The 14,661-nt window shown below is 41.2% G+C and overlaps 1 protein-coding gene across 1 annotated transcript in view; it reads right to left on the reverse strand.

The window, feature by feature from the left end:
- Positions 1 to 14,661, reverse strand: part of SLC6A1 (solute carrier family 6 member 1) — a 130,148-nt gene that overhangs the window by 98,512 nt on the left and 16,975 nt on the right. The window lies entirely within an intron of this gene.

The raw sequence follows: 14,661 nt of genomic DNA on the forward strand, positions 1-14,661 counted from the left end.
ATTTGCAAATTAAAAATCCAGCTGAAACTTCTAACTGAAATCTTCTGAAATGAAAAGCTCAAAAACAGACATTATGACTTTTCCAGAATTCACTTCTAATCTTTTATCTGTGGTAGGGCTGGGTAAATTAATTATATAAAATTTCAAGTAGCTTTAGAAGGAGTAAAACCCCAACAAGCAGATCATCCATTTAAAAAAACATTACCTCTCAAAAGTTCTTATCCTCTGCCAGATGTGGTCAGGTCACAGCTAGAGCAGATGTGCTCCTAGAAATGAGGAGCTGCTCAGGCAGGACCAACACCATCTGCCTAAGAGATCTGTAGCCGCCAGAGCACCAGGAGAGCTCAGCAGTCAAGTTCCCCGCACTGCTCTGCTGGGAGCTATCTAGGCTGCCGATTTGAACTTGGCCCCTTCCGACAGCATCCCAAACTTACTTTGTACTTAGCCTGTAAAGGAAGTTCTCCTCCTTGCCCAAAACATGCATAATTACATGATACTACTTGACTGCCAGGTGGCTGAAAGCAGATGTGTCCTGGTAAGGGTTGTGCCTGAAAGGTCCTGGTTTGCATTTTTGATTACAGATTCCTAAAGTAGCCACTACCTCCATGCAAATAAAAACCCTGGACCTTGTTTTGGGTTTGTGCTTATTGGCAATTACCATACTGAACAATATGTGACTTTGGAGGATGCTTTGACACCAAATAGACCATATCAGAAGCCTAACTAGCCTGTTAATCCTCTGAATTAATCCTTTGGGAGAAAGGAACAAGTTGCAACTAGTAAGTTAGCAAACTGCAGACATTTCTTTTTATATATTTGTGAAAACGTAGGCTTAACACATCTAGTGTCAGGAATACCTTTCTATATTAAAAGTCATGAGGTATTAGTTTCAAGCTCCGTCTTTCTGCTGGAAGCATTACACTATTCATGCCTTTCTGTTCAGTACTTCTTGGCCCTTCTTCAGTGCTTCTAAACTTGGTTGTTGGGTCAGTGCTATTTGGTCCATCTAAGCATCGCTGAGATGGTGGGTTTGTCTCTTTCACTCTGTAGTGAATATAAATAGGAAAAAAATGCCACTGAAATAGATAAGTAAAGACAGATATCTGAGCTCCATTAACTACCCTGCTTGCACTTCTCCTCAGAAATTTGTAGGTAAAACCAAAGAGATGGCCAGAAGCGTTTGCCTGCTGATAACCTGTGAAAGCATGGAACGTTCTGAAGTACTTTAAGAAAATAAAAAAAATACAAGAGGGGCATAGGAAGAGATAGCAGCAAATGGAAAAGGATAATTCCCCAAATAGAAGACAAAGTTTGTTCCAGTTATTTTTGTAAAGGGTTGATTGCAATTTACATCCTGCTCAGCCGGCATCTGCCATAAGCAGTGCTCAGTAGTCCTTTTATTTACTTTGTATTTTGCCTGTGAATATTGCTTGATGATACTTCCTTCACAAAACCTTCCACTGTGATCCACCATGCTTCTCCTTAGTCCTGAAGGCACCTTGCTACAAGCTAAAAGGTAATTTGCAGCTTTTATTACAACAAATCTCAGAATTACAGCCTCACCAGAGGCACCATGTTGACCCCTCAGAGCGTGTTTGCATGGAATACTTTTGTAAGTTGTATTCCCTAGGGAATGTATTTGGGATGTGCACGCTCTGTGTTCCATGATAGCATCCTGCGTTATTTACTCTGTGCCAAAATAAAGACAGAGGATTGTGAGTAGAGGAAAGAATTCCTTTGAACCATGCTTTCTTCCCTTCTTCACATTGCACATTGTGTTTACAGAGACATCTGGAGTTAGCAGAGAACAAAGCATTATTGTAGGACAGCCTGCCAAAAATACCCTCAAATCCTACATGAAGAGGATGTTATTAAATGGAAACTGCAATAAGTCACCAATACAATCAAACAAAAATACAATTTGAACAAAAGTGAAGTTTGCATTTTCCATTCACTGCTGACAAGTAATATCATTCCCACAGTGACTTAAGTTAGCAGAAAACTCTTTGCAGGGCAGACAGGGACAGAAAAGTCATCATCCTGCCAATAGTTCTGATGTTCCTGTGCAGTGTTTTGGGGTTTTGTTTTGTTTTAAACTCCTCTTGCTTTCATAGAGTAATTAGATACCGATGTTTTTGTTTTATCCATTTGCTTTTTAGTCTTGCTGAATGTGTTTTCTTGAACTTCCCTTTGTCAGTCATATTTTATCAGCTGTTAATCAAAGTCAATCTATAATTTCCCTATGCTCATGAAGAGTGACAGAGAAAGCTCTTTTGCCCACCTCTGCTTTCTCAAAGGCCACAGAATCCTAGTTAGAGAAGAACGCTTGAGAACCTCTGCAGATTTATCTTGAGAATTGCATTATTGGAAATGTATAAATGTATAGACCATCCTCACAAATTGCTGGCAAGAAAAGAAAACCCTCAATTCCGCTTGGTGTACAATGTGACAGTCTTCCAAACTCTATTCATCCAACAGCCTCAGTTTTTGTTATAATGCCATGGTTTTGAAATAACCTTTAAATGTGTACACCAACATCAGTCTGTCTGTCCTAGTAAGTTACTGTTTGGCTCAACTTATGCTTTTTCATTGTTCAGGAAAGGCAAAGAAATCAGAAAGCTTCACGAAAACTAAACTAGCAACTGAGCAATAACAATAGCATTGCTAAGGTGTCACTTCTCCTCTGGAGCAAGAGATATGTCAGTAGAAGGCATGTCATGGAAGAAAGAGGGCAAATTAAAAAAACAATCTATTTCCATGTTCCCCAGATGGCACAACAGTCCCTGTTTAAAAAGTTTATGACATGCAACAACTTGGAGACTATGGACAGAGCTAGACGCTAACCTCAGGAGTCCTGGGGTCTTCTCTTAGGAGAAGTTCAACAAACACGAGTGCTTCAGCTTGAATCCACATAGTCAGTATGAATCAACAGGTGCAGAATACAACCTTAATCTCTAAAACAAAAGCATACCCTCAAACCACTTCCAACTTTTACCCCTAAATTAGAGAGATGGAGTTGAATTTAGGCAGACACTGCTCACGAGTAGTTATCCAGACAGCCTTGCTGTGGAATGACTGCTTCAATCATTGACCAAAGGCAGTGAGGAAAAGTTAGTGATAACCAGAACACAGTGTAGAACTAATTGCAATCGTTTACAGTCAGGTAATAACTTGACTGTTTTTATTTACTTTAAAGGGTAGCTGAAAGTGTGGACAATCCAGATATCACACCCATTTAAATGAAGTTTGCTGGTGGGAAAACATTGCTACATTTGAAAGAAAGTAGGAGATAAAGGGGGGAAATATGCAATATTAAAAAGAATGACTGGTGGTATGACAGCAGGGTTTTTACTAATGTAAGCAGCATACTGTGTCAAAAGAAGATAGCAGAAATCTGCATGCAAACCTGCAGTTCAGCCAGCTACCGGCCCGTGTAGTCACAAATTCAATTCAACTATGACTAGTAAGCTACTAAGCTTCAGGGAGCTGGGTTTTGGAATGCTAAGTAGCAAAGCAAAGAGTTTATGGACAGGGAGATTCAAAAGGACAGAACAAATTGCAGCTTGATGGGAAAGGACACTAGGGTGTAAATTTTCCATTAGCACTAATGGGACTCGCATGTCTAATTCTACACACACTGAGCCAGCACAGCCAAAGAGAGAAACAGTATTCGTAATTGGGTTTTTCCAGTAGGAATAAAAATACTGAAGTAAAACGTTATCTTTGCCTTTTTTGACTTTTGTTTAACTTCCCCATGACATAGAAGCAATGTTTATCCAAAGAGATGGAAGACAAAAGTGCAGGAAAAATGCACACCTCTGGGTTTAAATAAAGAAAAGTCATTATCTCAAACAGTCAGGCCTATGGGAAGTCTAACATACAAAGCAACTCTAGCGGTAGGTGTTGTAAGAGAATTTTAAACTGCATTTCAGGTCAGTTACGTATCAAAAGTATATACCACTTGTCAACTCTCGTATCAACTCAGCTGCAAACAGGAGTGAAAAAGAAATAGTGGTAAAAGAACTGGCATTTTGCCCTGAGCAAAGGCTTACATCTCTCCTAGAGCACAGATACGTATAGGAATTGGAACAGACACTAGTTACCACAGCTAATCAATGCTTCCTTGCTAGTCTGGCTGCAGTCAAGGGAAGCACAGGAACGAGAGGAGTAAGTCTTGCAGGTTTCCTACAAGCCCTATTTCTGGCACAGTTGTATATCAGGGATGGAGACATGCTTGGCTGGCATGTGGTTTTTAGACCTCCTGGGAACTATATATGCATCCGAGTCAAACTGATACTATTATTCGCAGTATATCTGACTGTTGCTCTCCTTTACAGAGATGAAAGCCTGAAATTTTGTTTCTACACATTCCTGCTGCCGACTCTCCAAGCTAGCCTGTGAACCCCACCATGCCTCACCTGATGGTTCAGACACAAGTATTCAAGGAGTGAATAAGGGGTGAATGTGCCAGTTGGTGTTCCCTTTAGTGTCAGTTATTACTTTATGTGACTTTAACTAGCATTAGCAGCTTAATATGGTTTAGGTTAATGAGCCATTCAGTGAGAGCCAGCTTTCCAGTTTGGTGGGCTGATGAATTAATCACCACTACTTAAAGCTCCTTGTTCATGTTGGAAAGCTGCCTACTCCCAGTGTAGGATCTGGAGAGACAGCTATAGTATGTGTCATCTTGGCTTTAAAACATACCCCAGGAGTAGGTATATGTGAATTACTGATACACACCAGCTCATACCTATCAAACACACAAAACAATGCTTGCCAGTCAAGCTAGCTGTTATTCTAGACAATTTCTCAAATTGCATATGGCAGCACAGTTTCAATTACAATCCAGTATAGTCCTCTTCCCAGTGGCTTTCCCATCTTGTCCCCTGCCTCATGGTCTCCATCCCTTTTTCATTTCTTTTCCAGTGGAAACAAACAAAAAACCCTCAAATAATTTACACAGAACTGATTTTGTTCTCATTTCATATAAGCTTTGAGAAATTAAATACTAAGAGTGTTAGGGACGCCACACTGCAAAAACCCCACGGAGGTTAATTTGAACCTGCTACATTAAAGGAAAGGGGAAAGTAAAAAACCGTCATGTGTGATCAAACCTAACAGTATTTCCTCAAAAGCTTACAGTAAACTGAAACATATGAAAAGTTTGAGCTACGCAGAGGAGCCTGAAGAGTCAGTAGTAGACTCCCCATTGAAATTGAACTTCATCCTTCCCAATAGGCTTCTGTTCTCCCTCCATCACACTCCTACTTCTTGCTACAAGTCAATAGCCTCCTTCACAGTAGCTGATGATCTTCCAGATAGCAAAATGGACCTGAGCACAACCAGTCAGTATACACACACTCAACAAGCTTATGTCAAATACTTTTGCCAGCCGTGCTTTTGGGAGATCAACAAATAATCTGTGCATCCTTGTGCTGCAAAAAAGGCTAAAAAGCTGCCTTCCTCCAAGCAGAACTGCTGAACAGCCCGTCCTTCAAGGCCAAGGATCTCATACTCTGCAAACCCAGAGGGGTAGCAAGCTCTAACTGTGGATAGTTGAACACATCCACCACACTTCCTTGTCACTGGGAGAAACCCTTTTTTCAGTAAGCCCACTTTCTAATACATGATCAAACTCATTCAAATGCTGAAATATGCCCATTTAGACCTGGCTTAGAACAAAAGCACTCAGTACAGAGCCTGGTCATCAAAAGCTCCTCCTCAGGGCTCTCAAGCTGGCCTGGATACACTAGAGGCATCTGCAATGGGAGCATTGCTCAGGAAAGCTGCTGAAGTTTATGCTGTTGTGGAATACACCAGTATCTCTTAGAGAGCCATGCTCTAAAAAAATGACAATTTATACATGTTGCTCCACATATGCACAAAGCTGAAACTACCCAGCCTTTGTACCATTTAACTAGAAAGATGGAGGTTAACCGTACAACTCTTACCTGTCTCTTTCTGTTGCTATAGAAAGACAGCATTCAAAGTTCAGAGTACCAGGACTCAGCAAGGGCCAGCTGCTCTCTAAGGGACGTGAGGCTGAGGGCAATGACTGGCAGGGCAGGGACCTCACCAGCCAGGAGAGCAGGGCAAACCTAGAGATGGCAGTAATGTTCAGCCAAGAGTCCAGGTCATTAGGAAATTTCATGGTGAGGAGGCATATCTGAAGTCAACCCACAGGTGGAGAGCAACAGAGTCCATAGCCTAACATGGCTAGAACTGAGCCAGAGAGCAGTACTCCCACAACAGAGGTCTGACAGAAACTGACTGAAGCTGCAAAGCTGAACTTAAATGAGCCTTCTTGGCCCATGGGCAGGAGTGTGGGTGGAGGCCTCAGGTGAGGCTGGTCAGGGGCTATTAAGGCCTATGGATGCCCTCAGGTCACTGGCACTGAGAACAGGATCCCTCTTCTTTCTCTGCGTGACTTATGAAAATCTATAGTAAATAGAAATTCAGATAAAAATCTAAATGTTACTTAATGTATTATGTAATTCCAATAAAATTTTCTAGTTTGGGAACATTATGTTTGACCATTATGATATACTTACTTTGGTATTGGCAATAAAAAATACTGTTTTCTCTGGGAGATGAAGGAGGACATAGGATACAAAAGTTCCATCAGAGAATCAGCTGAAGGAAAGTTGCTGCTTTAAAATTTGTATGTGAAATTGGTGCTTATGCCTTAAGGACTGTAAGCTGTGAAAGGATGGGAACTCTTTTTTATTTCATGGTGTGTTGTTCAGGTTGCCACAAGATGAACTTTAATTGAACTGCTAGAGAGTCTGGAGTTTTTAAGTTTAAGACATATTGTAATATATGCAGAACTTTGAATGGGGTCAGAGATAATAGAATGGATGCCGACCAGGGCAAGGCTGTTTCTCACGGCATGAAACAATCATTCTTATGGTTCCTAGTTTTCAGTAAAATTTTCAGCTCTTCCACAAAAGGCTCTCATGAATAAATTCAGGCTCTGATGAACTATCCCATGAAATGCCGAGATACAGAGGGCAGGATTTTGGATTGAGTAAGTGATCTTTGTTCTGTGAGAGCAGGCTGTACATTTACTGGAAAAAGCCATGGGAATTGCATAGGCAGGTTCATCAGTCAAAATACTAAAGGGGTTAGGTTATTACTGTCATGTGTTTGAGGCTCAATAGTGTTTTAGTCTTTTTTAACACCTATATATATGCTCTGGGGATCATAGAAATCACAGGAAATATATGAAAGAATTAACCCTGGGAGAAATAATGTATCTGTCATGGAAGCTCAGCTTTGACTTCATCCAGACCAAAGACATTTCTCGTTCATATATGTGGCAAAGAGACTGGGAGATGCTACGTTATTTTCCAAGGGCTATTTACACAAATTATGGGATTGATCTGACTAAGTGTAGGTATCTCCATACGAACTAGTCATCTAGGATCCCATTATAGTCAGTGGAAACTTAGTCCAAATAGTCAATAGAGTCTAGGAGGCAATTCATGTCATTCTGATTCGTGTCTAAGCTAGGTAAGATGAAAACATGCCCTGAAAAAGACCATTTATTCCCTGGGTGCCTAAGTCATATAGAAACATTTATGTTGGAAAATTAAATGAGATGCGTTTTACCCAAACAGTCTAGCTGTGAGAATCGACAAGTGAATTTCTTTCAGTAAGTGAAAAGGGTCAAATGTGATTTGACCTAAAGGCACAGCTGGTGCCAAGTCAAGCTGTACTGGCAATAGATATCAATACTGGCTGCAGAAGCCACAGTGAGACGGTACCGTAAGTCCTTTGCTGCTAAAAAGGGAAGTATGAATCGCATGAGATGAATTTTCAGGTCTTCAGCACAGCGCGTGTGGGTATAGAGACAACAGTGACAGGATTAGAAGATCTGAGTTCACAGTTTGTGAGACAGAGTCACATGGGGCAGAGGAGGGGAATCATAATTGTTCAGTTAGGTAAGTCTTGAAGCAAATTCTCTCAATTTTCTCTTTCAGGGAAAAAGTAGATAATGGGGCATTTGTCTTACAGCAGCTCTTCCCTGAAATGAAATAAGCCATGACTATGTGGCTATAAGCAACTGCACAAGGTGCTGCACCTAAATGCTGCAGATTTTTCTGTGGTGCTAAAATATCAGAGATTTTAGTGGGCTTAAATTCTCTGTGAAACGAAAGCTCTTGGACTATTACAGTACTTACAAGTCTATTTAATAAACATTTTAAAATATTTACACTGTGAAAGACAATACATCCTTCAGAAATCAAAAGCATTCTGACTGTAACCTTAGAAAGTAAGATGCATACAGGAAAAAGTGGGAAGGAATGTCTTAAAAATTCTTCAGGACTGATGATGGTCTACCTGGACGTTTCGTGTCTTCCAGGTGAATAACAGGCCATCAAGGCATAAACATGTTTGTAGTGAAGGAGAAAGTATATATATATGAAGTATTATAGTTTTCCTCAGAAAATGCATTTTGGACCAGACTGACAAACAGAATACTTACTAGAAGCATACAAATATCCCTAAACACAACCTTTGAACATCATCGTTATTAATAATGTATTTTTCTATTCCCTGTATTTCCTTCCTATCTTCAGATAATTTGTAAAAGCTCTTTGTATGTAGAACAATAGTATCTAGAAATAACTATGTGAAGTAACATTCCCTGCAGTGAACGTGTTTAATTCTGGGAGAACCCTATTGCTATTGGTTTTAACTGGGAATCGACAGCTTTCTCTGCTCCACTATCCAAAGAGATGCTTGAAATTAACGTACAACATCAAAGTATGATTAGAGTGATCAAGTTTACGAAGCAGTAGCTTCGTAACCCCCAACTCCCTGTGGCATTAGCTCTAAACAAAATAAGGATGTGAAGACATTCAGTTACACCCAGTACTGAAGAACGGGATGCAAAGTCAAAGGAACTGCATTTTGTTCAATAAATCTTCCATACACTTGGTTATATTTTTGCTTTAGCATTGCAAAGCTTCAGCACGCTGAGAAGTCAATATACAAAAATGATTCTCCCCACACTCTCCAGCTGCCCACAGATATCTTCCCTCATCCTCAAAAGAAGACTCCACAAAGCTCACGAAGGATGTTATTGCATGTCAAAATGCTCCATCTAGAACAAATGTATGGGAAAGTGTTCTAACTTGGAGGAGTGCTCTCAGGCTCTGGGACACAGATAGATCAGCTGCCAAACACAGCAAACATTTCTTAGCGAAGAGCAATCCCACAGTCCTTTTAAACAGTATCAGTGGCTTCGGAGAGCTACTCACTTTGTTCTTTTAACACAGTACAAGCAAGCAACGGAGCATGCAAATCATCTTCCACAAGATGTTTGTAGATTTTTTAAAACTATCTATACATATAACGGCGCACACACAATCTATGTTTTACACCCATGCCCAGACATTGTCACACACACACAGACACACACACACATACACACACAAACACGGGTCTAGCCAGGAGCTGCTCTTTCTGCCGCTATTACTGTAGCTCAACGGTCTAAATTAGCACTGAGCTGGAATGGGCTATAACTGCTTCTGGCAGCAAGAATGAGACAGATCTTGAGAGCTCAAGGGACAAGTACAACTCTTCTTTTTGAGACACTTTATGTCAGTTAATGCAAAAATCACTGTACATTATAGGAGAAGTAAAAAGATTCCTCTTTGCCTATTATTTTCTCAGTATTATGTGAGTTTAACACACAGTTTGTGCCACATAATGATGGGAAGATATGTTTCTTGCTTATTTTCTATCTTTTCTCCTTATTTGTTAAGCCAAAGGCAAAACAAAAGCAGGGCTCGGGACACCATCCTAAGGGCTGTGTCTGCATAAAGGCTACCCCCATGGGGTGCCCTACCGAAGTGCCTGTCTAAGTGAGGCTCTCTTGCGTTACCCTGAGTTATTGCCTGTTTCTGACCCCTTTGAGTTTATTTACCTTACTGTTTCTTTGCAGAACCACGGCCTTATATATGTTACTCTGCTCTCATATGACTTATACATACTGGTGTAAGGATGTAGGAACTCAGATGATGAAAAAGATCCAAAAGTCTTTAAATGGAGAAAAAACTGAATTCCCTTTTCCTTCGATTTAAATATTTGAGTAATTCACCATGGTTTTGAAGTGGACCTAAAACCAAAATCCTCACTATATCTAGGACCCACTTCTTTAAAGGGGGCTGTATGAATAGATCCCTCCACCCTTATGTAGGGATGGGTGCAGCCCCATTCTAACTGAAAGGCGGGCAGTGTCCTGGGCTATTCATCTCGATGGAAGGAGCAATATTAGTCCATTTCTGCCTTTAGCCTCTGTCTTCTACTTCCTTTCACAGTGCTGACACCACTTAAAACCCACTGCAGCACCACAGCTTCTTCGAGGAATCAGAGGCAAGCCGCAACACCTTGACACCATAGCACCTCTGAAGCTCTGAATGCCCAGAAGAGAGTGGATTTCAGGAGGAAGTGAGGTATGTAATGTGCCCCTTGTCTAAGGCACAGTGTACCTGAGCAAGCTAACAACTGGAACACACGGGCTTTGAGCTACGCACAGGAAGGGTGGTATGGAAATCATTTATTCTAGTCACATCACAAATTAAACCAGAGGTCATTTTAGTTATTTAGAACATAAACACACAGCATCCAATTGGAATGTAGTTTTTTAAAGTTTTGTTCAAAGGACTGAGAGATTTTAATATTTTTCCCATGGCTGAGAGACAAAATCTTATTTATAAGGCGAAATTTTCCAGTTAGAAAATATGTGTGTGTCTACATGCAGATGCACACACGTCTGCACAGATTTTTATGTATTTATACATACATATGCATACACATTCATGTGAACATTTGCTAGAAGCATCAAAAATGGATTTAATCATGCAAAATTCCAAACATCCACTGGAATTACTGAGTGCCTGTAACTTCTGTTGTCTTCAAGAGGAGAATAAAGATATTCAGCAGCTGCATGTAGGATGCAGCCCACTGCCACTACTGCATAAAGCTCTAAGAAATGCGCCGATATACAGATCTCTGCTTAAAGTGGTGAGAAAATCAATTCTAAACGAAAAGGGCTGGAGGCAAAAGGATAAGATAAAATGTGACTGACAGAGAGACAGTGTCCAGTAATGCTCAGTCAAGTGAAAAGGCAAAAGAACACAGGAATAGTAAAACCTACCCATTTTTGTTTTAATTGGGAGGGGATGTAACGGGCAGTTTTGGTGCTCTAGGCAGCCCCTGCTAGGCAAAGCCTATAAATGTTAGCTCTGTTCTATTCTGAAGCAAAACATGCAAAACATATATAGGGCTCTTTATTTCTAACACTATGCCACAGAAAATTGGACTATGATTTCCAGTGACAGTAGGATGAAATGAGGTTGTCAAATCAAGTCAAAATGAAGCAGCAGGGAAATATTCTCCTGCTCTCTGGTGCTGAGGTAGATTTTTAGTCAAAATCTGGTGCCTTTGTTTCTCATTGCTGTTTTTTCTATTACCCCATTGTTTGTGGTCGTTAGTATTACAAATACTAACTATTCCTAAAAGTGTGGAAGGCAATGATTTCTCCCTTTGACTACTTTATGCTCTGAAAAGGGATGAAAGTCACAGAGAGGAGCTTAAACCTAAGATCCTGTTGTTATAATCGCAACCGCACAGCTTGCCTTCCTTCACCACCGCTTCAGTTTGCCCATCCATTAAACACATTGTCTGTGGCATCCCCTAAGGGCCTTTAAGAGACTGGAGAATTTGAATGCACACTAATGCATTTGGCTGAAATAACTCCATAATTATAAACTATTATTACTGCAAAAATCGAAGGTGAAGCATTTAAAAATCATGTGAGATGGAATGGGAGATCCCTTTTTCGTAGCTTTTTTTCTTCACCAGTGATTGCCTCAGCTAGAAACGACTGAGGAAAAGGAGCAGGTGACAAAGACCTAATTAACTTTGGGAAATACTAATTCTTCAGTCAAGCTGAAGAAGGAGACAAATGCTGCCCCACTCTCCATGGTAGAGAATCTCATCTTCCTGAGGCACCGCACCACAGTGATCCTACATATCCTGACCTCTGACAGCTGTGGTTAAAATATTTTAAGTTTTCATTTTTTCTTTTCTTTTGGGTTTTGATCACATTTGGTTGTGGTTATTTCAGTGGTAGCATGTGAGACAGGTGACCTCTCATTCTTTTCTGATAACAATGAGTTTGGCTCATGCTCTTTTAATGGGAGTGCCTGCTTTTTAAGATTGCTGAGCTCTGAGGCAGCTTCACTCCCATACAGACCAGTGCTGCAGGGAAGGCTGGAATAACAGAGGAGAGAAGGAGGAAGGCTTAAGTGTTACAGATGCAAGATGGAGCGAGCTGGAAGCAAAGCCAGTACAGCTTAGAAAAAGGCAGGCAGGCAGCAAAGGGAAATAGCTTTGAAAGAAAATCCTGTTAACTTTTACAGTAGGAGCAGTAGCCCTTTGCATAGCAAAGGAATTGCTTTCTAGGGGTTGCTTTACAGCAAAATCATCCTGTGAGTTGATTAGTTTAATGTTCTGAGCATCATCTAATGAGGCCTTCACCAACATGCATGCCTTTCAAACCGTAAACAGGTTAGCCTAACAGGCAGTCAGCAACTTAGGAAAGACCCCCAAAATGAGAAGATTTAAAGTTTTGCACAAGGGACCTAATTTCTATGTAACTTATAATCAGCCAAACAGCCCCATTCTCCATAACTTGATCGCACACTCTGACCTCGCAGGACAGTCTCGCTAGGTGTGAAGAGCTGCTACTGAAAGCTGTCAGGTATTTCGGGTACTGACAAGGTGCTGTGCTCACCTCAGGCCAGAGCAGAGCCAAGTTTACTACAGTCTGGCAATGCCAGCGATAGCAGTGCTGCCTGGCATGGCTCAGCCATCCATCAGTTATACAGCCATCGGTTGGCCTCAGCCAGTTTTACAGCTCTCCTTGTTTGTGTGGTTACTCTCCTATAAACAGTTTACTCAGCTGTAACAAGGTGGAGGAGCTAGATGAAGCCACACAAAGCTCCCAAAGGTCCTTCCCCAAAAGAAAAATACTTCCCAAAACCACAGTTACGGCTACGGCCTCTGCCAGGCACCAGACGCTGCAGTGTTCCTTGGTAGTGGCTATGGCAAACTCTGAGTCAGACACTTACAACTATGGCAATTCTGCCCCGGGGCAGACCAAAAATAGCAAAGGCAGGTGTGTGTGAGAGAAGGGGCAGTGTCTCCATTTCAGGCAGGCTGCTTGCTAAAAGGCTAATGGCACCTAGATGGAATGAGAAAGCTTCGTGCCTCCAGAAGATCCAGTTTCCTTTAGGTAAGCTGGAAGAAAAATCAGGGAGTTTTCTGTGCTGCCGTGTGCTCTGGAAAGCAGTTGCTCCTTCCCTGTAGGCAGATTAAGCAGAGGAAAGCTCCTTTGCCCTTTCCTGCTTGGGCATATCATCTAAGGGCATAGCTGACTTAAAAAAAAAAAAAAAAAAAAAAAAAAAAGAGAATGCTGTTGTATAACAGCAGAAACAGAGTAACCTGTGGAAATCACCAAAGCTAGCATTGCATGCACAGCTTGAAGGGTGGTATTTTCTTACGTGTCCATATCAAGACAGGAGTGCAGAACCCACTGGTCCTTACAGGGCTCTGGCAGTCCTCACTGTCATTGCCCAGGCTCACACTGCTGTGCTTCGTCACGCTTTGCTCCAGACTCCTGTGCATGGCCGTCATGGAAGCTTGGGAGAGGTTGGCAGCACCAGGGCAAACATTTGATGTTTACTTACAGCCTGAAACATTAGGGCACTTAAAGGAACTCCAATAAGCCTTTTCTTCAGCAATAACTAAGGATAAGTGAAGTTGAAATGTGGAAGGAAAGGAGTTAACATAGATGTAGCAAGGTACCCTTAGAAACTTTATAGTGGCACTTTCTCAAGAAGAGCAAGTATTAGCCTTCGGCTCTGAGTCAGTCCCTGACTATCCCTGCCTTCCTGAACTGTGCCTAGCTAATTTTCCACATGCCACCTCAGCCAGATGGGGTAAATATTCCTGTCCTGAAAAGTCCTTACCTAAGATGTCTGTATGACTGGAGCTATGCAAATATAAGTTATTATTCTCCTACCATTTGTCCCTACAGCATTAAGGAGAAAACCACTGTTGGGGTGCAGTTCAATGAGATGTTAATAGAGTAGTGGGTGAAACATAAGTGTGAATGCAGTGGGGTTTGCGCCAAGGAGTTCACTTTCAAGAAGAACAGTACAAATGTGGGGCTGTCTAAAATGAACCAACAGTCAAACTAAAAGCTGTTGTTCCGTGATGAAGGTCTTATTAAACAGCTATGTGTTCAAATGTGCTTGCTGTAGAGAATAGGAGCCTGCTCTCTGCTCTGCAGCGACAGTTTCATAGTCATAGAGAAAAGGGATGGGGTGAGCAAAACCACAATATGGCTATGAAAGACCGGCTGGGGTAGGAGAGTAAATTAGAATATTGTACCACTTGTTAAAGCAGCAGCCTGTCACTTAATTTAACACAGAATGAGGTGAAAAGCACAGTAATATGAAAAAGTCGAAGAGTAACCCTAGTAAAAAAATACAGGATTTGATTGACAAGCTTGCTTCTATGCAATTGCTGTACCATTTTTACATCAAACTTTCCAAGCTCCATCAAACCATGGACAGACTGGGT

Source organism: Struthio camelus, chromosome 14 (genome assembly GCF_040807025.1).
Source record: "Struthio camelus isolate bStrCam1 chromosome 14, bStrCam1.hap1, whole genome shotgun sequence".
NCBI lineage: Eukaryota > Metazoa > Chordata > Aves > Struthioniformes > Struthionidae > Struthio > Struthio camelus.